We start from the raw sequence: 24,961 nt of genomic DNA, 5'->3' as shown, positions 1-24,961 counted from the left end.
CTTCCACTCCTCAGACAAGGGAGAGTCTGCAAAGTCAAAGGTGAGTTCACCTGAATTAGACACATGCATGGAGTTGCACGTCGTGAAGAATGGAGTCAGGTGGGATGGTTCACTCAATGTGACTCTGTCATCATGACCTGGTAAGGATGACACAGATTTAGGAAAAGATAACTCAGCAATGCTATGACCTGCTGATATTTTAATGTCATGTGCGGTCTCATTTTTCACCAAAACAGGCATCTTGAAGGATGGAAATGGCGGGCTTGTCATGACGTAGCTACAGAACAAGAGACCAGCAGGTAGGTTGGATTGGGGGCTCTACTATAAGGGAGTATTGGTAGCTACTGGGACATGCTTGGCGCATCCAGTTAAAGCCACTCTTTCACCTGCAGGAATGATGACACTCTTTTTGCTCTGTAGCTTCACAGTCCCAATTCTACCATTTTGTTGATTTATTTTGAATCTTTGATATAAATGTTTCACAAGTGGGGAACATTGACCACCGTTAGTTCCATATTTTACGCAGTCATCTTGAGTAGGTGCACACTTTTCATACAGTGGGTCCAGTGTGTTGGTGCCTATCAACAAGGGGACGTCCATGTTTGTTCTGTGGTCAGGCACGACAAGTGCTAAGGTAAGAATCTTTACAGGTTTTCCCATGATGTGCTCTGGAAAGTTTATGTTGACTTGGATGTAACCTAGATAGGGTACTTCCTGACCACCAGCACCTTCTATGTCTAATAGGTCTTGGATGGGGAAAATGGGCTGCTGTGAAAGGTAACGGTCATGGAAGGACTTTGAAATTGTGCTAACCTGGGAACCTGAATCTAGAAGGCTATCACACTGAACTCCTTCAACTACAACAGTTGATGTACATTTTGGCCCTATCAACCCTCTTGGGAGAGCGCCATCTAATGACCGAGTTGAGGAATGTGCTTCACAGACAACTATTTTCGTGCCTTCGTTTTGTGTGGGACATTTCATTTTATTTCCGGGTGCAGTTAGTCCCTCCACTGCGACCCTGTCCAGTTTAAATGGTCATATTTAGTTTCCCATTCATTTTGTCTTGCTTTGAGTTCTTTATATTTCTGATCAACCAACAGCTTATTTGGGGGATTTTCACACTGTCTTGCTAAATGGCCATCATTGCCACATTTGAAACAGAACCAAGCCTTTGGCCTGGGTTTTGACGCTGTTTGATGGGCTTGAATTTCAGCTACCCTAACTGAGGGGGTTTCTTGAGCTGAATTCTGGATTTTGCTAACATGCTTTTGCCTCCTTAGATCTTTCTTTTTGGTAAGTTGCATTTTTAGTTCAGAGACTTGTTTCCGTAAAGCTTCAGTTTCTGTGATGTATGTCTGGAGGACATTTGCACTTGCATCATCAGAGAAAGGCGGTTCATGCACAAATTGCATATTCATAGAGGATTTGGGCTTTGTGCTCCCTAAATGGCGTTGCATGCGATCTTGCTTTGTAGTTCTCCTGTCTTCCTCTGTTCTAACTTGTAGCAGGAAATCAGAGAAATCAGGCGGGTTTTCTGTTTTAAGCCCTAATTGCAGTGCCAGAATAAGGGACTGGTCCCAACATCCACGCCGAAACTGTCGCAACAGCTGTTTATTGGCGTCTGCTTTCACAATGCCACCCTCTTCATAGCTGTAGTGATCAGCACCTGTAACCGCTGCAGGTATTCTGAGGCTTTCTCTCCTGTGTTTTGATGAGTGTTAAGGAACCTTGCGAAGATTTCTTCCCCATCTTCAACTAACCCATATGCTGAGTCGAGGAGCTTCACATAATCACGAGGAGCTGCATCTGGGCCTAGCTGCCTAATTAATTCAGAGGCTGGTGGAAGCAGGCTTTCTAGGATTTTACGTCGCTGCATGTCAACAGGGGTTTTATCCTGAATCATAAGCTCCACATGGAGAGACCATGTCTGAAAATCAGCTTCATTTGTAGGTCTAGGGAGTTTGCCTGAAAAAGGACGAAGTCGCTTAGATCCCTGGCTTGAGGCATTTGAGTTGTCATTTTTAATAACATGCTCTACAATGATCCTCTGAACGTCTGGTGGATTGATTATGTCATTGTCTGAGGCTCTTTGGTTGATTTGAGCTGACTGTGTTGTCTGTTTCCTTGTTCTAGTGGTGAATGTAGGGGAAGCATGTTGGGTTGGGTAAAATTTAGTGTGTGCTTTACGGACTAAAGGGGTCCCACTGTCATCAGAATCTGCCTCACTATCAGAGTTTGAACTGTTACTTAAGTCCAGGAGCTCTGCTCGCACTGTGGGTAGGGATTTCTCAGGAGTAGGAGCTGCTTTATAAGCCCTATCTATACGCCACATAATGTTAGGATCTCTAACACTAGGTAGATATTGTGGGAGTTTGGGAGTTAGGACTATGACTGATTGCTCAGACTCAAACTCAACTAGAGCTTTAACTCCATTCTCTTGTCCTGTCTGCCTTACCCTAAGAACTTTGTTCACAGGCCCAAAAGCTAAACAGGATTCAGTTATCTGTTCATCAGTATCAGTTGTTGTAATACCCTCAACGTACACAGCCATTTTCAAATTCACACCATACTCTTGTTCAGTATCCATGACTGCATTGAATTTGACACAATTTTACAAAAGCAAACTGAAAAAAATGTTAACAATAAAAAATAGATATTACAGTGGGTCAATAATCAGGTTTAACCGGCAATGTAAACAAATACTAATTTAATGTAATTTCTCCTCCTGGCTGCTGGCTCGCCAAATTATGTAAGGGGCACTTATTATAATGTAGAGTAAAGTGCTGCCTTTCTAAGGAACTTTTCACAAGAGGAGTAGACAAATGAAAAGTACCAGAATAGTTTACTCAGAACATATAGCCGGCATTTATTGAACATCAAATATCAACCAGTATAACCTTGTTTATGTTTTCTTTGTTGTGAAATCAATATTCCTCTTTTTCTTAAATCTTTGTACACAAATTGAGAAAATATAAAAACAAAATGACCTCAGAGCTCTGATGAAATAACTTCAAAATAATAAACCAAAATCCATCTACCCGGGTAGTATGTTTTTTTTTTAGTGTGGTGGGATCTCGCGCTTATCTATGCGATGCAATGAAGAATTGGTAAGTAGAAGCAGTTCGTGTTGCAGGCCAAATGATCCTTCACACCCTCTGCTCTTCTGCCTCACGTGTCCGATGGTGAATTTGTCCAATGGAACTCTCTCTCTCTCTCTAATCCTTTTTCTTGGCTCGAAGAAATTATTTCCTCCTCCTTTGGATTTGCTACCTGGGTAATGATGGACGTGTTGTCCATGGAAACCGAATTATTTTCTGGTTATTTCCGAGAGCAAGTCCATGCTTTCAGTCGCCTTCTTCTTCACGAAAATCAGTGTAGCAGTTTTTTACCTGTGCAGCGCCACTGCTGCCACCTATTGGACAATTACGGTGTGTAGGGAAAACATAACTAAAAGCAATCAAGAGATCAGAGATTAAATTAGAATAACAAAATCCTGTTAATAGGCTATTTTCGAGTGGGTTACATGAATACATCTCAGTCACTATTTGCAGAGTTATCTTTTGTTTTAGCTGGAGCAAATTGACAAAGTTTGGTAACATGATATAGGAGGGTTATAATGTACTAACGTTAATTTGATGAGACAGACTACACTTTGGACATATGTAAAGTCTCCACATTGGACAATCAAAGATAGAGCAGCTGCTAATAAAGGCCAAAAAGGAAGAGTCCAGCAACCATGACCTCGGCGTGATTCGAACACGCAACCTTCTGATCTGGAGTCAGACGCGCTACCGTTGCGCCACGAGGTCCGGCGGCTCTTTTGACCCGCCTCATGGCCCAGAGAAGGCTTTGCATTTTCTCGTCGCGGTTGTAATGACAAATTGAGTCTGACGGTCAGGTTGCAGGCTCTGACATTTTCCGCATTGGAAGTCCCTGATTGTTGGTGTAAGTAAGATTCAGGAGTTACCTTTATATGTAAAGGAAACAATCTGTTACACTATACAGTGAAATAATGAACTCAGTGTCAGTCATCTGGTCAGTGATAAAATGTAAGTTAGTTTGCAAAAAGCAAATGCTTTGTATAAGACTATGGACAAAAATTTGCAATGGAGCTTTTAAGGTGCTTTTTGTGTGAGTTATACATAGTCACATTTTTCAACTAGCCTGCAAACTTGAATACTGCTGTTGGACATGAAATAGGGGATAACCTTTCATGGTGGTCGTCTTGCAAAAAAGGCACATTAAACTATTGGAAAAAGCTTCAAGAAACTCCTGACATTTGCCCTCTGAGCCAGCACAGAGACAAGTATTTTATTGAGGCCAGGTGTCGCAACTGTTCTAGGTTCGAAGCAAGCATGTGGGCAGAGCCCGGATAGCTCAGTCAGTAGAGCATCAGACTTTTAATCTGAGGGTCCAGGGTTCTGTCGAGAAAAAATATTTTAATCAACCATATCTAGCGTGTGTTATAATCAAACTAATATTAATCAAACTAAACTAACCTAACTAAATATAGAACTTATTAAATACAATAGAAGTAGTCTGACAAAACCTATTTGATCTATATGTTAATCAAACCTTTATTTACATCAAGTATTAATAATAATAATAAGGTATTTACATGTGTGAGTAGGATAGAATCTGACTGAATGTTATGAGTGTATGGAATAGGCAAAGAAGGACAGGAAACAAACTTGAGGGAGATTAAGCATCTTTATTGAAATAGCAAGGCGTACGGGCTTCTGCAGCTGCAGGAGACATGGAGGAGTAGCTAGGCCCAAGGCCGGGCGAAGACACAGAAGCATGGGCAGGAGACATGAAAGAGCGGCGAAGCCAGGTGAAGGCACAGGAGCACGGTGACTTGGCAAAGCAACAGGAGACGTGGGGAATAATAAGTGGGAGACCAGTGTGAAGGATAGGGAGAAAACTGTGGTGTCGTGTCAGGGAAGTAGGAGCATCCGTGACGGCTGTTGAGCTCAGTAGAAGTCTGTGTGCTCTTGTCACGCGTAGAAGTGCTCTGCACAATGCAAGGAGGCAGGAAGGCATCCTCAGGGACACTTGGGCTGGAAAGATGTTCAAGAAAATGAGTAAGCTCAGCGGCAAGTAAGGAGAGCTGAAACTGGCTTGTCGTGAAGAATGCCCAACTGAGTCGTTCTGGGAGGCAAGCGTGGTGGAGCTGAGCAAAAGAGACCAACAGAGATAAGATATTAGACAGGGTCAAATCACGGTGACTACGGGCATAAGCAAAGATAACACTCATGCAAGAAAAAGATTCTACACACTGTGTAACATTCAGTTCAGAATGCACAATTAAAATATAACCTAGGCGCATACAACTATTAATTAAAAGTATTATAATCAAGCACAGTATACAAACAATGATATAACTCAATTAAATAAAAGTAGAATAGCAAAACAGCATTATAAAAGAATAAAGCATAACACTTACCCATTGCAAATGCAGGAAGACAAAATAGGCCGCAAAAGGTTGTTCACACTTGAGACTGAAGAACGTATGGTTGAACTCAGAGAAAAATAAGGGCTTTATACTCACTCATATTTTTTTTGTAACATGACAAGTTATGGGTCAGAAATAAGGGCGACAGGAACCCCAAATATGGTGTTGTTTGGGAGAATAGAAGCCAAGGCCAAAGATAAGGGGAACTAGGAAAAGAAGACAGAAATGGAAGAGAAGGCAGAAAATGGAAGATAAGGAAAGAAGACAGAAATGGAAGAGAAGGCAGAAAATGGAAAATAAGAATTACTCAAGGTCAAGGAATAAAAAATAAAAAGATACGGTGGCTACAGGGTATAAATATGAGCGTGAAACAACAGTCAGTGTACTTCCTCACTTTGGCGTGCTCTATCATTTTTGATGTGCTGTTCATTTTGATGTGAAGTACCCAACTTCTATTGAGCTCATTGGAACTTGCATGGAATAAAGAAGTTTTGCTTTTACTCATCCGAGACTGAGGATCCTTCATTGGCGGTTTGTGTCTATTATATTTGTGTTTTTTCTAGAATTGGCTGGGCATTATTGGGAATCCTCTGAGCAGAGCCGGATAGCTCAGTCGGTAGAGCATCAGACTTTTAATCTGAGGGTCCAGGGTTCAAGTCCCTGTTCGGGCGTTTAAAAGCCAACGGCTGGCTGATTCTTGGTGGTGGGATTGTCCAAAGCTTGTTTGAATCTTCCATTGATTTCAAAATGCCTTGAGAATTTTTTTCTTGCACAGAGTACGGGCTCTGACGTTTCCACATGCTTTCCAAGTCTTACCCATACATTAGCAAATTATGGTTTAGTCTCACTGTGGTAAGCATCCTTTATGGTGTTAATTTTGACCAACCAATGGCTCTGACAATAGTCGTCCTTGTTTGAACCCAAAAGATATTCCATGATCCTCCCATGCAAATATCATTGGTTCCACCATACTTGGACTGTGACATTATTTGAGGTGTCACTAAAACTTGAATTGTGAATACATCTCAGTCACTATTTGCAGAGTTATCTTTTTTTTTAGCTGGAGCAAATTGACAAAGTTTGGTAACATGTTATAGGAGGGTTATAATGTACTAACGTTAATTTGATGAGACAGACTACACTTTGGACATATGTAAAGTCTCCACATTGGACAATCAAAGATAGAGCAGCTGCTAATAAAGGCCAAAAAGCAAGAGTCCAGCAACCATGACCTCGACGTGATTCGAACACGCAACCTTCTGATCTGGAGTCAGACGCGCTACCGTTGCGCCACGAGGTCCGAGCGGCTCTTTGACCCGCCTCATGGCCCAGAGAAGGCTTTGCATTTTCTCGTCGCGGTTGTAATGACAAATTGAGTCTGACGGTCAGGTTGCAGGCTCTGACATTTTCCGCATTGAAGTCCCTGATTGTTGGTGTAAGTAAGATTCAGGAGTTACCTTTTATATGTAAAGGAAACAATCTGTTACACTATACAGTGAAATAATGAACTCAGTGTCAGTCATCTGGTCAGTGATAAAATGTAAGTTAGTTTGCAAAAAGCAAATGCTTTGTATAAGACTATGGACAAAAATTTGCAAAGGAGCTTTTAAGGTGCTTTTTGTGTGAGTTATACATAGTCACATTTTTCAACTAGCCTGCAAACTTGAATACTGCTGTTGGACATGAAATAGGGGATAACCTTTCATGGTGGTCGTCTTGCAAAAAAGGCACATTAAACTATTGGAAAAAGCTTCAAGAAACTCCTGACATTTGCCCTCTGAGCCAGCACAGAGACAAGTATTTTATTGAGGCCAGGTTTTGCAACTGTTCTAGGTTCGAAGCAGGCACATGGGCAGAGCCTGGATAGCTCAGTCGGTAGAGCATCAGACTTTTAATCTGAGGGTCCAGGGTTCAAGTCCCTGTTCGCGTGTTTAAAAGCCAACGGTTGGCTGATTCTTGATGGTGTTGTAGTCCAAAGCTTGTTTGAATCTTCCATTGATTTCGAAGTGCCTTGAGATTTTTTTTCTTGCACAGAGTACCGGCTCTGACGTTTCCACATGCTTTTCCATGTTCCTCCTATGCAAATATCATTGGTTCAAACTACTATTGGAGTCAAATACTTTGACTGTGACATTATTTGAGGCATGGGCGTAAATTTCATTTAAGAGTAGGGGGGGACAATACATATAAAATTTCTCATGAGCAATTTTTGAAGGGGGACACAAATAATACAGTCAAATTGTACTTACAGTATAAAGACACAGTCTCCCCACAGTGAAAAACTTTGTTTCTATCATTATTATTGTAGAACAGAGACTGCCTCAATTACAATGGTAATTCAAAGTGCTTTACGTAAATAAAGTAAAACTATCATAAAAAAATAATCACAACAATAAAAACAAGGAATTAAAAAAAATGTTTAACATTTTATTTACAAATTAATGAAGACACTTAAGAACAGAATAGAAACTGATTATAAAAATACAGTGGGGTCAGTTCAGATGTAGCACAGTGCTCATTTAGTAAATGCACAGATAAACAATATGCTAATTGTGGCCGTTAATGTTAAATTAACATTATACCAAGTCGTCCCAAATAAAACACTGCATGGGAAACGGCTTTGGTGTGTTAGTGTCAGTGCACTATGCTACAAGCTGTTGTAAACAAGCTAACGCTCACTAGATAAGTCATATTTTAATCGCTTATAGAGCAGATTCATGGAGAATTACATCGCTAATTAGCATTTTTGCCGCAACTAATTTATGAATGAGTCTGCATCAACTACATTAAAGAGAATCGCTTTATTTAAAGTGAATAAAATACCCTAGTTAATGGAGTTTAACATTATTAGAGCCGCAGCCACACACCTGACTCGTGTGTGTAGAGAAGGTGAGATGAACTGGGAAAGCAGGCAGTGGGTCAAACCACTGTGAGGAAGAGGAGGGGGGAACTCAACTGTTTCTAAATGCATTTTTGCAGTTTTTTTCCTACTTACACAATTATTTTAGGTATACATACATATATTTTTCATATAATAGTGAATACATATAATGGAGAGTGCGATGTTTTGGATTTACGCCCATGATTTGAGGTGTCACTGAAACTTGAATTGTGAATACATCTCAGTCACTATTTGCAGAGTTATCTTTTTTTCATCTAGAGCAAATTGACAAAGTTTGGTAACATGTTATAGGAGGGTTATATTGTACTAACGGTAATTTGATGAGACAGACTACACTTTGGACAAATTCAAAGACTCCACATTGGACAATCAAAGATAGAGCAGCTGCTAATAGAGGCAAAAAAATCAAGAGTCCAGCAACCATGCCATGATTCAAAGAAGCAACCCTTGGATCAGGAGTCAGACACACTACCTATACGCCATGAGGTCTGAGTAGCTTGAGAGATAAAATTGCAAGTGGATAAGATTGTTTCTCTTGGGCACTAAATGGTGAATTGCAGGCTTTGCTCTGACCCTTTTAGAAGCTTGATAGTATTTGTTAGCAATGAAAATAACAGTGATTTTAAACAAACTACGAGCCATCCATTGAGTTAAACACTTCTGAGATAGTAAATACAGAGCTCCACAGCATAGGGGTTCTGTGGTGCAATGGATAGCGCATTGGACTTTTAGACTCCGCTGTAGAGCTATTCAAAGGTTGTCAGTTCGAGTCCCAACAAAGTCGTTGGGCTTTTCAACTTGTCTTGATAGTACCTTAAATTTTACACCAGGTAGATTGAAGAGCCATATCGCATGTGACATGTCCGTGCTTCTCGTACTAACCAAAATGCTTTGTTGGACACGGTTTTCAAAACAATCTCCTCTTGTTCCACATGGTTCTACTCATTTGACCAAAACATTGCTGTAGCAATACAACATGCATGAGTCCAAAAGCAAATGGTCTAGGTCAGCTGAAGACAACTTAGGACATTGGTGCCTAATGTTGGTTAGTTGCAGCTCCGCTTTGCTATTACTGTTAAGTGTGGTACCATGGCCATACAAACTGCAATGAAAATCAGGTAAATTGGGTACAACTGCGCTGTGACTTCAACACAAAACTTTAGAGGCATTTTTACTCAATGAGCAAACTGTTTGTGGTTGTACAACGCCCTAGCAATCTCAGTTTCCGAGGTTTGTAATAACATGGATATACCTTACAGTCAGATTGTACAGTACATTGGTACAGCAGTTGGTCTAAATCAGGTCAAAAATATTTTTACACAACAAAAAAAAAACACAGCCAATGGGACCTTTTTTGTATCACATTCTCAGAGCAGTGGTTCCTAGACTTCGAGCAGGTTGCCTCGTTAGTGCAGTAGGTAACGCGTCTGAATACGATCCTCACACGAGGCAAGTTTTCTTTTGAAATCTTCATTACTGCTAGTGGTTCTACAGGCAGACAAAATGCAACAAAAATCAAGTAAAACCGCTACAAGTATTTCATCTCATCGGCATGAACCAATATATACTGCTTGTGTTGATTCAACTGGCAGGCACTGGCAGATTCTGAGTTCTTGATTACAAGGGGTTTCTCTTACAACCAAAGCACACAGTCCAGTGGTTCAGCACTTGTTGTAAAGATTGAAAAAATCTCTTATATAAAACTTATATACAATCATGGGTCCATGAGCAAACAATCAAGATCAATTGCTCCTACCACTAAGGACAGTGGTGCCCAATGTTTGTTAGTTGCAGCACTGCTTTGTTATTGCTGAAAGAGTAGGACCCTCAGAGCAATTGCTGTCAACAGTTGTGTGTTGCATGCTAATTTCAACAGAATTTTAGTGGTTTGTTGAGACTATGATCAGATATTAGATAGAACGTTTTCACTGCTATGGCATGGCTATTGTTTGTCAATATGTATCTTAACTATATTTGTATTTGATCATATTTTCTGTTGAGGACCTTAGCAAGTCTGAAATTAATGGTAGGACTAGCATTAAGACAAAAATCTAATTCATGCTTCTGCCTTATTAGCTGTTAGCTCGAATGAATATGTCCATGCACTTTTTTCCCCCTAGATCTAAGAGCGAAGAATTTCCATTCAACAGCTGGCTGAGCATTTGCTGTTGGGCAGCAAGGCGCTGTGGCTTAGTTGGTTAAAGTGCCTGTCTAGTAAACAGGAGATCCTGGGTTCGAATCCCAGCAGTGCCTGATGCAGTTGTCATTTGCTGGTTGAGTGCCTTCCAGCTCTTTCTTTATGACTTGAGATATACCATTGCAAGTGGATAAGATGGTTTCTTGGGGCACTGAATGTTGAATTGCAGGCTTTGCTCTGACCTTTTTAAAAGCTTGATAGTATTTGTTAGCAATGGAAAAAACAGTGATTTTAAACAAACTACCAGCCATCCGCTGAGATTAACAGTTCCTAGATAGTAAAATACAGCCCGCTGCTGTGCCGGGGCTCTGTGGCGCAATGGATACCGCATTGGACTTCTAGACTCAGCGGTAAAGCTGTATAAAGCTTTGAGTTCCACCAGAGTCGCTGTGCTTTTCCACTTGTCTTGCTAGTAACTTTACTTTTACACCAGGTAGATTAAAGAGCCATATCTCATGTGACATGTCCGTGCTTCTCATACTAACCCGAAAAGCTTTGTTGGACGCAGTTTTCAAAAAATTCCCCTCTTGTTCCACATGGTTCTATTTGACCAAAACATTGCTGTACCCTAATCGTATGTTCCAACAAATATTCCTGACACAGAATCATTCCATACTTTGTTCTCACACATCCGAAGCCCACACTAATGTTCTGATTAGCAAAGATTAGGTACATAGGCACAACTGTTTTGTCTCATCGGCACAACCATTTATAGACTGCTTGTGTTGATTCAACTGCCAGGCAATGGTGGATTCTGAGGTGTTGATTACATGGGTATGTCTTAAATCCAAAGTGAACAGTCCAATGGTATAGTAATTGTTCTAAATATGATTTAAAAATCTCTTATATTAAACCAATACAACATGCATGGGTCCAAGAGCAAACAATCTAGGTCGGTATTCAGCTTACCTAGATTGTTTAATTTTATAACTTAGGACATTAGTGCCTAATGTTGGTTAGTTGTATCTCCCCTTTGTTATTGCTGTAAGCGTGGTACCATGGCCATACAAACTGCAATGAAAATCAGGTAAATTGGGTGCAACTGCACTGTGATTTCTACACAAACATTTGATCATACTGTTTGTAATGGTTTAACTCCCATGAAATTTCAGATTCTGGGGTTTGTAATAACATGGATATGTCTTAGAGTCAGTTTGGACAGTATATTGGCACAGTAGTTGGCCTAAACCAGGTCAAATATCTTTTTACACTAAAGAAAGAAGTAGGTAGCATGTTAATCTCATATTCTAAAGGTTGTGAGTTCGATCATCAATCTTGGCAAGTGCGCTTTTGTTGTTGTTCTGCCTTATTAGCTTTTATCTTGAATGCTAATTTCCACGCGTCGTTTATTCCACTCTCCACCAGAGTGCCCCATGACTACTAAGACTGTGTCCTATTGGACTGCGGTTTCCAGAAGCCACTGACTGGGACCCAATTACATACTCCTCCAAGTTCCCAGCAGGATAACTTTAAAATGAACACAACCCACGTATGTCTGTTGCTCTTTATTGTTTAACTAATGTATTGTATGTTTTGTTTATGCCAAAAGTGTTTCACCATGCTATGCTCCATGTTTTCTTTGTTTCATTGCCTTCCTGCATTTGACCTTGTTTCATTATTGTTTTTGCCTGCCATGACTTTGCCTTTTTTTGGATTACCCTTTTGTCTATCCTTGCATATTACTTTTGCTGTCATTGACCCTGCCTGTTTGACCAATCTCTAAATAAAGTTCGCACTTGGATCCTCTACTCCATCGTCATGCCTAACAACCTGTTATACTTTTTTTTCTAAATCTAACAGCAAAGAATTTCCATACAACAGCTCTCTCTCTCTCTCTCTCTCTCTCTCTCTCTCCTCTTACCTTTCTCTTTACATACAGTGGGGAAAATAAGTATTTGACACATCAGCATTTTATCAGTAATGGGATTTCCAAGTGGCGTATTGACACAAAATTCATACAAAAAAAGCAGAAAATTTAAGTATTCAAGTTGAGTCATAATAAATAAACTGAAATGACACAAGGAATAAGTATTGAACACACTTTATTTAATACTTTGTAGAAAAGCCTTTGTTGGTGATTACAGCTTCTAGACGCCTCTTGTATGAAGAGACCAGTCGTCTGCATTGCTCAGGAGTGATTCTGGCCCATTCTTCCACACAAATGGTCTTTAAATCTTGAAGGTTCCTTGGGCCTCTTTTATGAACTTTGATCTTCAGTTCTCTCCATAGATTTTCTATGGGATTTAGGTCAGATGATTGACTGGGCCATTCAAGCAACTTGATTTTCTTTCTTTGAAACCACTTCATTGTTTCCTTGGCCTTGTGTTTGGGATCACTGTCTTGCTAAAATGCCCACCCTCTTTTCCTTTTCAGCTTTCTGGTAGATGGCAGCAGATTTTTATCCAGAATGTCCCGGTACATTTCTCCATTTATCCTGCCTTCAATAATATGAAATCTGCCAGTACCCCTTGCTGAAAAGCAGCCCCAAACCATGATGCTTCCACCCCCAAACTTAACTGTTGGTATGGTGTTCTTGGGGTGGTGGGCAGTGCCATTTCTTCTCCAAACATGGTGTGTAGAATGACTGCCAAAAAGTAAAATTTTGACCATCTGACCATACTATAGTCTCCCAATAATCCACAGGCTTTTCCAAATGCTCTTTCACAAACTTTAACCGAGCCTCAACATGCTTTTTGTTCTTGCGTGGTGAGGGTGCATGGATGCCATGGCGGTTCAGTGCATTGCTTATAGTTTTCTTTGAAACAACAGTACCTGCTGATGCAAGGTCTTCCTGAAGTTCTGCCCGAGTGGTTCTTGGCTCTTGGTGAACTCTCCTGATTATTCTTTGGACTCCTCGGACAGGGATCTTACGTGGAGCACCTGATCGTGGCCGGTTTATGGTGAACTGATGCTCTTTCCATTTCCGGATAATGGCCCCCACAGTGCTCACAGGAACATTTAGCATTCTGGAAATGCACCTATAACTATTCCCATCAAAATTCTTTTTAACGATAAGATTACGAAGATCTTGAGAGAGTTCTTTGCTTTTACCCATCATGAAGTCTTTCCTGTGTGCCTCCTGGGTAATGAGAAGCCTTTATAGGCCATCAATTAGGACTAAAGCAGCTAATATCAATTAGTACTGATAGGGGGCAGGGTTTCTCTCTCAGTACTGACAGATTTTAGGTGATCTCCTGGCTTTCTATGCCATTTTGCACCTTGTTATCTTCATGTGTTCAATACTTATTCCCTGTGTCATTTCACTTTATTTATTATGACTTAACTTGTATACTTAAATGTTCTGATTTCTTTGTATGAATTCAATATTTGGCTTGATGTCTACATCTGGTGAAAATTTTGTGTCAATAGCCCACTGATAAAAATGCTGATGGGTCAAATACTTATTTTCTCCGCTGTAACTGACTGTTTCTTGACATATGAATTTGATACAGTAACACTAATATTGACTTTGTACTTACCTTTTCGTTTGGATAAGACAATGAGGGCCAAGAAAAACATTAAGAAGGTAAGAACTGCCACAAATTAACTTATGACAAGGTACTCTTTGAACTACGGTTATTTGTAATTGTGAAAGTGGAAAGGAAGTAAGGCCAGGAACATTGGAGGGGGGCTGTTCTATCATGGTGTGAATGCAAAGAAAAATGGTGTAAGGGTGATCCTGAAGGAAGAGTACAGAAAGAGTGTAGTGGAGGTAAAGAGAGTTTCTGATAGGGTGAAGAATGTGAAGCTGGAAGTTGAAGGGGTGATGATAAATGTCATTAGTGCCTATGCTCCACAAGTGGGTTGTGAGATGGAGGAGAAGGAAACATTCTGTAGTGAGTTAGATTAAGTGGTAGAAGGTGTACCTAGCAAAGAACGATTGATGATTGGGGCAGACTTCTATGGCCATGTTGGTGAAGGAAACAGAGGTTATGAGGTGGTGATGGGTAGGTATGGTTTCAGGGAGAGGGATGTGGAAGGGCAGATGGTGGTTTATTTTGCTAAAAGAATGGAAATGGTGGTGGTGATTATGAATTTAAAGAAGAATTATCATAGGGTGACGTGTAAGAGTGGAGGAAGGTGCACACAGGTGGACTATGTTCTATGTAGGAGATGCAACCTGAAGGGGTCAACAGTGTAAAGTAATGGAGATTGTGTTAGAAAAGTGAAGAAAAGTGTGCAGGCAGGGTGGAGTTGGTGAAGAAGAGTGATAGCAGGAGTGATTTGTGATAGAAGTTTATCTTCAAGACTGAAAAGGGAAAGTTTATAGGACTGTGGTGAGACCTGCTGTGTTGTATGATTTAGAGAAAGTGGCATTGAGTAGAGGTGACAAGAGGTGGAGCTGGCGGTAGCAGAGTTGAAGATGTTAAGACTTTCAGTGATGAGGATGGACAGAATTAGAAATGAGGGACCACGCATGTTTGACATTTTGGGGACAAAGTGAGAGAAGCCTGATTGAGATGGTTTGGACCAGGTGCAAAGGAGGGACATGGGTATATTGGTAGGAGATGGCCAGGAAGAAGGATAAGAGGAAGACCAAGGTCAAGTCAAGAAGCTTTTATTGTCATTTCAAACATATATAGCTGACGCATTACACAGTGAAATGAAACAACGTTCCTCCTAAACCCTGGTGCTACATACAACAACAATCACAGAAAACACAGGGCTAAGGACTAGTAAGTGTCCTCACCACATAAAGTGCATCTTGTGCAACCTGGTGCAAACAGTGCAAAGACAACACTAGACAGGGCAAGACAATACAGGACAGTGCAAGACAACACAAGACAGTGCAAGACAAATACACAAAACACAAAATAGCGTCGCCAGTAAACATGTTGTATATTGCACACTGTGGTGTGTAAAAGACATAAAGTGAACATTGTAAGTAACAAAAATATAAACAAAATGTTGTGCAAAAGAGCAAGAGCAGCAATCCAAAAAAAAATGTGCAAAAATAAAATTTTAACAGTTTATGGTAATGAAGTATATAATATGAGTGTCCTGAAGACATGGATGTGTGAAGTTAGTACAAGTGTGTGTTGAGTCTGGGTTGTACAGATCAGTCACACAGTTGTGTGTGTGAGTTTCATTTAAGTTCTGTTTTGAGTAGCCTGATGGCTTGAGGGATGAAACTGTCATACAGTCTGGATGTGATCGCCCGAATGCTTCAGAACCGCTTCCCTGATGGCAGGAGGGTAAAGCGTGTGTGTGTGTGAGGGGTTTGTTAGGTTGTCCACAATGCTATTGGCTTTGCAGATGCAGCATGTGTTTTAAATGTCCATGATAGAGGGGAGAGAGACTCAGATGATCTTTTCAGCTGTCCTCACTATCCTCTGTAGGGTCTTGCGATCCGAGACGGTGCAGTTCCCAAACCAGGCAGTGATGCAGCTGCTCAAGATGCTCTTAATGGTCTCTCTGTAGAACCTGGTCAGGATGGGGGAAGGGAGATGGGCTTTCCTTATCCTTCTCAGGAAGTAGAGTAGAGCTGGTGTTGAGTGACCAGGTGAGGTTATGAACACCAAATGAACACCTAGGAATTTGGTGCTCTTGACGATCTTCACGGAGGGTCCATCGATGATCAGTGCAGAATGGTCGCTCTGTGCTCCCCTGAAGTCAACAACCATCTCTTTCATTTTGTTGATATTCAATGACAGGTTGTTCGCTCCACACCAGGCTGTTAACCGTTGCACCTCCTCTCTGTATGCTGACTCATCATTCTTGCTCATGTGACCCACCACGGTCGTGTCATTGACGAACTTGATGATGTGATTCGAGCTGTGCAATGCTACACAGTCGTAATTCGGGAGAGTAAAAAGCAGTGGACTAAGCTCACAGCCCTGAGGTGCCCCAGTGCTCAGTGTGGTGGTGCTGGAGATGCTGAGGTCTCCCAGTCAGGAAGTCCAGGATCCAGTTACAGAGCGAGGTGTTCAGGCCCAGTAGGTTCAACTTCTCATTCAGGTGCCGAAGGATGATTGTGTTGAATGCTGAGCTGAAGTCTATGAACAGCATTCATACATCCGAGTCCTTGTTGTCTAGGTGGGTGAGGGCCAGATGAAGGGTCGTGGAGATGGCATCATCCATGGAGCGGTTTGGACGATACGCAAACTGCATAAGGTCCAGGGAGGGTGGTACCTGGGTCTTGATGTGCCTCATGAAGAGCCTCTCGAAGCACTTCATCCCGATGGGTGTGAACGCGACGGGACATTAGTCATTGGGGCAGAAGACAGTAGACTTCTTCGTCATGGGAAGGATGGTCATCATCTTGAGGCATTTAGGAACAACGGCGCTGCTCAGGGAGATGTTGAAGATGTCGGTGAAGACATCTGCTAGCTGTTGTGCACATTCCTGGAGTTTTCCTCACTTCGGCTATGGTTAGACAGAGCACCTGGTCACTGGGAGGAGGGGTGGTCTTCCTTGCCGCCATGTTGTTCTGCACCTCAAACCGGGCGTAGAAGTCGTTCAGCGCATCTCAGAGGGATGCGTCAAGGTCAAGGTGTGTGTTTTGTAGTTCACTAATGGTCCTGTAGAGTACACTGAGCGCTTCCTTCGCATTAGCACTAGGTGGTTTGTACACTCCGAGCACAATAGCCATGGTGAAATACCCGGAGTAAATAAAAAGGTCTACATCTCACAACCATAAACTCCAACAGTGATGAGCAGTAGGTGGAAAGAAGAAAGCAGAAAGGTGGAAAGGAGGAGGTTTATGGATGTGGAGAGGGAAGACATGCAGGTAGTTGGTTTGAAAGAGGCAGATGTGGAGGAAAGAGTAGAGTGGAGACATATAATCTGCTATGGTGACCCCTAATAGGGAACAGCCAAAAGAAGAAGAAGAAGAAATTTTTCTTTACAGTTTTTCTCAAATGCTAAAACACAAAAGCCAATCCTCTAAACCAAATGACCAGTTGTCTAAACACATTTACTAAATCTAGCCATCATTTTCCAATATCATAAACACATTTCACATGAAGACACAATTCACAAAACACAATCCTCCTTTCTGATAAATCTTAACACATTTTTTTTTGCTAAAACACAAGTTGCAAAAGAACTCTGCTCATATTCTCAAATGAAAGCTCATGTGATGCAAAATGCTTGCCACAGTCAGCAATATTTGAACACAATGAACACACCTGGCGTCATTCATTACACACAACAACTCAAAATTTAAGACACTTGTTGCTAATGCTGTAACCACGTGTACAAAAGCAAGTTCAGAGTGCACAGTTTGCTGAAGATTCCAAACAAACACAATGGATGAAGGCAGAGTCAGGGAAAGAAGAATTCGAGTCAGAGGAGGGAGAAGAGCTGGCCATGGAAGAAGAGGAGCAGGCCAACGAGGAAGAGGAGTTCAAATCAGTGGAGGAAGAGGAGCAGGCCAACGAGGAACAGGAGTTCAAGTCAGAGGAGGAAGAGGAGCAGGCCAACGAGGAAGAGGAGTTCAAATCAGAGGAGGAAGAGGAGCAGGCCAACGAGGAAAAGGAGTTCAAATCAGAGGAGGAAGAGGAGCAGGCCAACAAGGGAGAGGAGAAGGTCCAAGAGGGAGAGCAAGACAACCTCGCACCATCATTACGGATAAGATTCGAGCAACAGTCATTGACCATGGCATGACAATGGCTGAAGCAGGACTACGAGTCCGTCCAAACCTGAGTAGGTTCACCGTGGCCACCATTATCAGGGCATTCAGACAACACAACAGGTATTGTACTCTATTGCTTTCTTTGTACAAAACAATACAATTTTACAAGCCTGTGAAAGTAGTCTATTGGTTTCAAATCAGTTGTTACTGTATTGTAAAACTGACAACACATGTTTCTTTCTTTAGAGTTGAAAGAATGCCACATAGAGGTGGGAGGGTTGCCATATTTACAGCGGCACAAGAAACCCTCATTATGGATATGGTTTGTGAGAACAACCTCATCAGACTCCGGGAGATCAGAGACAAAGTCATTGCCGATAATGTCAACTTTGAGAGCACTGATGATGTCAGCTTGGCCACAATAGTCCGAGTTCTCCGGCGCCAAAAGATGTGGATGAAACAGGTATATGGGGTTCCCTTTGAGCGCAACTCTGCGCGACACAAAGACCTACTTTACGAGTATGTGCAAGTATACATCCATGTTCACAGTACAGTTAGTGGACATACTGTGTTGCTCAGTGGCCTACATTACTTCTGGACAATAATGTGCTACCTGACTGACTGTTGTTCTAAACACCTGTGCACTTTCACATTTTCACAGAGGATATTACAGTTGGACACGATGGCCAGACCTCATGAGTACCTCTTCCTGGATGAGGCTGGCTTCAACCTGCAGAAACGAAGGCAAAGAGGCCGTAACATCATTGGCCAAAGAGCCATCACTGAGGTTCCTGGCCAACGGCGGGGGTTATATTACTCTTTGTGCGGCCATGGGTTTGGAGGGGCTTGGCCACCGGCATGCTGTCCTTGGGTCTTACAACACCCAACGTCTCCTCACCTTCCTAGAGGAGCTAAAAGACATCCTCCTGGACCGCCAACAACACCATCCTGGGCCCGCACATCAAATTTATGTGATCATTTGGGACAATGTATGCTTCCACAAAACAAACCAAATCAGAGAGTGGTTCACCACCAACAGTAACCACTTTTTAAATGTCTGTCTGCCACCCTACTCCCCTTTCCTGCACCCTATAGAAGAGTTCTTCTCATCATGGAGATGGAAGGTTTATGACAGACAACCATACACTAGAAAGGACCTCCCAAGGGCAATAGAGCTGGCCTGTGTTTACATCCCAGTGGAGGCCTTCCAAGGATGGATTCGCCATTCAAGGGCGTTTTACCCGCGGTGCCTGGCAAGAGACAATATAGCCTGCGATGTGGATGAGGTGATGTGGCCCGATGCAGCTCAGCGACATGATGCCGCACAGTGATTGTGGTGTGTGTGTGGTGTGAATAAAGTAAATGAAAAAACTTAACACCCTGATCATGTTTTCAAGAGTACTGTTGTGTGCAATAGATCCTGTTTTTGCATTGAGTTGTGTTACAGAAGTGTACATGCAGAATTTACTATAGATTTATACTCTTCATATGAAACTCTCAAATCCAAATGCCTAATCCTCTGCAGAGGTCTAAGAACATCCATTACTGTAAAGTTTCAAAAATATGCATTGGCAGTTATGAAACAAAGAACCTTCTCACAAATTGAGCATTGTGTTTTCAGTTGTTTTGCTGTAGTGTGTAATGATGTGTATAGTGTTTTTTGAAAGCTTCGAGCTGCTCTTTTGGTGTGAAAGTTTAAGTTTTGAAGTGAGAAGGTGCGGTTGTGTTTATGTAGCTTTAGAAAAGGGTGTTGTGTTTAGACATTGGGGAACATGGAGGAAACGTTTGTGAAATGTGTTTTAGCATTTGAAAAAAACTGTAATACTGTGGCAAATGTAACTAGGAATAAAAGCACCACACTAACATCACAGCATTAATATGCAGTTATGAATTCATAAACTTTTTCAATGATAAAATAAGAAAAATCACATTAAAATAATAAATCCAGACAATTTTATAAATAACTGTAGATAGCATACATAATATATTCATAAAAGATCAGCAATTATAAAGTTTTACTCCCCTCCAAAAGAACAAATTCATTTTACATATTTTCACATCAGAACTGTGTTTGATATCTTTTACCTACATATTTCTTCAAACAGAACATTTTAGAAGCATTTGAACCTGTTCTAAAAATAATAAATTCTTCCCTTAGCAATGGTTATGTAGCTTAATTGGTAAAACTGTCAGTTTTTAAAATTGAATTAAAAAAACCCTGACCTTGACCTGTCTGCTGTCCAACTATATACCAATATCAAACATCCCATTTATTTCCAAGATCATGAAAAAAACAGGTAGCATAGGAATAACATTCATGAAATGTATGTCAGAATTTAAGCCTCATTATAGCAAAGAGATTAGTTAAAGTTATAGTGGATAATATCCTGCTATTAGCTTCTGATTAGGAATCATCTATTTTCTTTCTTGTGTTGCTTGATCTGATTGCAGCTTTTGACACCAGTAATAACATTCTCCTTGCTAGACTAGAAAATGTTGTTGGAATAAAATAAATGACTCTCTCCTGACTCAGGTCTTATTTAACTTATCTAATAGTTATCATTTTGTTAATGTAAATGGTGAGTCTACACTTACTGAGGTAAAGTTTGGTGTTTAATAAGGATCTGTTTTAGGCCCACTGATTTTTATTGATATATGCTACTTAGTTGTCAAATTATTTGTAAACATAGTATTAGCTTCCATTGTTATGCTGCTGTTGTATGTTTTTAGCAAAGCCATTTAACATTTTATTTGGCCCGCGAGATCATATCAAATGTGTATTAGCGCTTGCCCGACAGTATATAGGGCATACACCGCTTTTACTACAAATCCCAGAATGCTTTGTTAGTGTGTTGGTGCATCAGTCAAGACCGCTGAAAAACTCTGCATACTCAGCACTGAATTTACCGCTGATTTACTGACTTAGAAATGCAGATTTGAACTGCTCAGTAATCCGTTTGTGATTGACGTGGAAAACGCACCAACCAACCTCCAAATGGAGCTGATTGAACTCCAATGTAGTGACACGCTCAAGTCAAAGTACAACTCTGTGTGTGCTGCACAGTTTTCATGTTTCCTCCCCGACACACTGCTCCAACTCAGTTCAGCAGCTCATATCTATGTGAGCAACTGTTCTTTTTAATGAAGATGAGCAAAACACCACTCAGGTGTCTCACTGATGAACACCTTCACTCCATCCTGAGGATTTCCTCAGCTCAGAGCCCAACCCCAGGCATGATGCCAGGTATCTGGCTTGAACCAATGTGCATCAGTGTAAATCAGAGTGTAGCAAACTGAGCTGGAATGAATGTTGTCTTTATGCACTTTTTCTACTCCAAGGCATGAACTGGTAATGGTTAAAATATTTTTTTTTCAGTTGAAGGAAATTATAGAAAGAGAGAGAGTGAAAGAGTGAGAGAGTGAGTGAGTGAGTGAGAGAGAGAGAGAGAGAGAGAGAGAGAGAGAGAGAGAGACATAATAAGAAACGAATACCACATATGTGTGTTTATAATATTAAACTTTGGTTGTTCCAGATTCAATGTTTATGCAAAACTAAAGTTTGTTTCCAAAGGTTCAACATTACACATCTGGAGAGACGGGAAAACATGCACAATTGCAGTAAATTTTTCAATAAATATTGGGTTTGGCCCGCGACTTCTTCCCAGTTTTTAATTTTGGCCCACTGTGAATTTGAGTTTGACACCCCTGACATAGAGGAATTAGTAAAGGACATTATACAGTGCATGCTTATTAATTTTCTTTTGCTAAAATCTGACAGAAGTACTTTAATATAGGACCACTGTTAGCTAGAATGAAGCTTTCTGATTACATAGTATCTCGGATTATGTAGTATCTGTAATGCTCAGTAAGTCTTACCTGTGTCTTATTGGAGAAAGTTACTAATGTTTGTCTCTTTGTGCTTTCAGTAACTAGAGAAAGAAAGTGGCTGAGCTGGTGGATCATAAACACAAACACACACACACACACACACACACACACACACACACACACACACACACACCAAACCATCCTACAGACCACCATCCGATGCTCTCTAGCTACACTGTCCCCTGCCAACCTTACAGTCTCCAATCTCCTTCAGGTTAGTTTTGCAGTGAAAATTTCCCCCAAAGTTCACGTTCTCCTACATAGAACATAGTCCACCTGTGTGCTCCTTCCTCCAATCTTATATGTCACTCTATGATCCTCCTTCTTTTTAAAATATGTGTTCACCACTGCCATTTCCCTCCTTTTAGCAAAATCTATCACCATCTGACCTTCCAAATTCCTCTCCTTAAAGCCATCCCTACTCATCACCTCTTCATCACCTCTGTTCCCTTCACCTATATGCCCATTTAAATCTGCCCCAATCACCAATCTTTCATTCCGAGGTTCACCTTCTACAAGAATAATTTTTCTTTCTCCTCTATCTCACAACCCACTTGTGTCTACATTGAGCCTGCTTTATCCTATGTATATGGAATTTTCCTACTAAAATAAACAAATGCATACTATGTTGTTGTTCACAATTAAAATTTTGTATAAAACAGTACATTAAATATCCATATCTTCCCAAAATAGTAGAGTGGAGTAAATACGATGAAAAAAAAGATGCAAAATGGTTTCATTTTCTTGACCACAAAATTCACAGCTATATGAAATATTCAGCTTAAATCTTTCCAAAACATTCTTTAAAACCAGGTGATGTCACTATACATTTTATGTTCTAAATACGTCATATGATACGGATTTTAATTATAGAATACCACATGATGGATATACAGTAGAATGAATGAAGACATTTTGTCTCTTTAAGAGATTTCAGAAAATATCGCGAGAATTACTGGAACGACGGCGTGAGAATTACCTGTGATTTGTCGTTACCGCCTTACCAGTCCATTTCTATTTGTCGGATTTGAATTATTTTACACAGAAACTGCGAAAATATTTTTACACACACACACACACACAGGGAGAAAGGAAGCTATACCTCTATAGAAAGTTTGGTTTCAGTATCTGTAATAAGTGATAAGTGGAGTTTCCGTAAATAATTATTTAAATATAAATGAATGGTCCGCAGTCTTTTCACGTAAAATAAAACAAGTAGCGATGCTCAGATGCTGAGGTTATTTTATTCCAACCGACTGTTTACTGTACACCGATTAACCATTACATCAGTGTATTTCACAACCAGGCCTTTTACAGGTATTCACAGGTATTTCACAATCCACCTCTTACAGTTTTTCTCAAATGCTAAAACACAAAAGCCAATCCTCTAAACCAAATCACCAGTTGTCTAAACACATTTACTAAATCTAGCCATCATTTTCCAATATCATAAACACATTTCACATGAAGACACAATTCACAAAACACAATCCTCCGTTCTCATAAATCTTAACACATTTTTTCTTGCTAAATCACAAGTTACAAAAGAACTCTGCTCATTTTCTCAAATGAAAGCTCATGTGATGCAAAATGCTTGCCACAGTCAGCAATATTTGAACACAATGAACACACCTGGCGTCATTCATTACACACAATGACTCAAAATTGAAGACACTTGTTGCTAATGCTGTGACCACATGTACAAAAGCAAGTTCAGACAAACAAACACAATGGATGAAGGCAGAGTCAGGGGAAGAGGAATTCGAGTTAGAGGAGGGAGAAGAGCTGGCCATGGAAGAAGAGGAGCAGGCCAACGAGGAAGAGGAGTTCAAATCAGAGGAGGAAGAGGAGCAGGCCAACGAGGAAGAGGAGAAGGTCCAGGAGGGAGAGCAAGACAACCTCGCACCATCATTACGGACGAGATGCGAGCAACAGTCATTGACCATGTCATTGTCCATGGCATGACAATGGCTGAAGCAGGACTACGAATCCGTCCAAACCTGAGTAGGTTCACCGTGGCCACCATTATCAGGGCATTCAGACAACACAACAGGTATTGTACTCTATTGCTTTCTTTGTCTCAATACAATTGTACAAGCCTGTGAAAGTAGTCTATTGGTTTCAAATCAGTTGTTACTGTATTGTAAAACTGACAACACATGTTTCTTTCTTTAGAGTTGAAAGAATGCCACATAGAGGTGGGAGGGTTGCCATATTTACAGCGGCACAAGAAACCCTCATTGTGGATATGGTTCGTGAGAACAACCTCATCAGACTCCGGGAGATCAGAGACAAAGTCATTGCCGATAATGTCAACTTTGAGAGCATTGATGATGTCAGCTTGGCCACAATAGACCGAGTTCTCCGGCACCAAAAGATGCGGATGAAACAGGTCTATAGGGCTCCCTTTGAGCGCAACTCTGCGCGAGACAAAGACCTACGTTACGAGTATGTGCAAGCAAGTATACATCCATGTTCACAGTACAGTTAGTGAACATACTGTGTTGCTCAGTGGCCTACATTACTTCTGGACAATACTGTGCTACCTGATTGACTGTTGTTCTGAACACCTGTGCACAAATTGAGCATGGTGTTTTCAATTGTTTTGCTGTAGTGTGTAATGATGTGTATAGTGTTTACATTTTTGAAAGCTTCGAGCTGCTCTTTTGGTGTTTGTGAAATGTGTTTTAGCATTTGAGAAAAACTGTAATACCATTATGGCACCTATATTAAACTGTATTACAGTTTTTCTCAAATGCTAAAACACATTTCACAAACGTTTCCTCCATGTTCCCCAATGTCTAAACACAACACCCTTTTCTAAAGCTACATAAACACAACCACACCTTCTCACTTCAAACTTTTACACCAAAAGAGCAGCTCGAAGCTTTCAAAAATGTAAACACTATACACATCATTACACACTACAGCAAAACAATT

General features: G+C 40.8%; 5 non-coding genes across 5 annotated transcripts; 3 read left to right on the top strand and 2 right to left on the bottom strand.

Annotated features, from left to right (window-relative positions):
• Nucleotides 1–3,740: 3,740 nt before the first annotated feature.
• On the bottom strand, nt 3,741–3,812 carry trnaw-cca. Its single transcript has one exon. It is a non-coding gene; the product is annotated as a tRNA-Trp (tRNA).
• A 2,244-nt stretch (nt 3,813–6,056) lies between these two features.
• trnak-uuu lies at nt 6,057–6,129 on the top strand. The gene has a single exon. It is a non-coding gene; the product is annotated as a tRNA-Lys (tRNA).
• A 557-nt stretch (nt 6,130–6,686) lies between these two features.
• Nucleotides 6,687–6,758, bottom strand: trnaw-cca. Its single transcript has one exon. It is a non-coding gene; the product is annotated as a tRNA-Trp (tRNA).
• A 557-nt stretch (nt 6,759–7,315) lies between these two features.
• On the top strand, nt 7,316–7,388 carry trnak-uuu. The gene has a single exon. It is a non-coding gene; the product is annotated as a tRNA-Lys (tRNA).
• A 3,151-nt stretch (nt 7,389–10,539) lies between these two features.
• trnat-agu lies at nt 10,540–10,613 on the top strand. The gene has a single exon. It is a non-coding gene; the product is annotated as a tRNA-Thr (tRNA).
• Nucleotides 10,614–24,961: the final 14,348 nt, after the last annotated feature.

The sequence above is a fragment of the Silurus meridionalis genome, chromosome 3 (assembly GCF_014805685.1).
Source record: "Silurus meridionalis isolate SWU-2019-XX chromosome 3, ASM1480568v1, whole genome shotgun sequence".
Classification (NCBI taxonomy): Eukaryota; Metazoa; Chordata; class Actinopteri; order Siluriformes; family Siluridae; genus Silurus; species Silurus meridionalis.
Note: the sequence above shows the minus strand (reverse complement) of the source record. Positions and strands in the feature narration are given on the sequence as shown.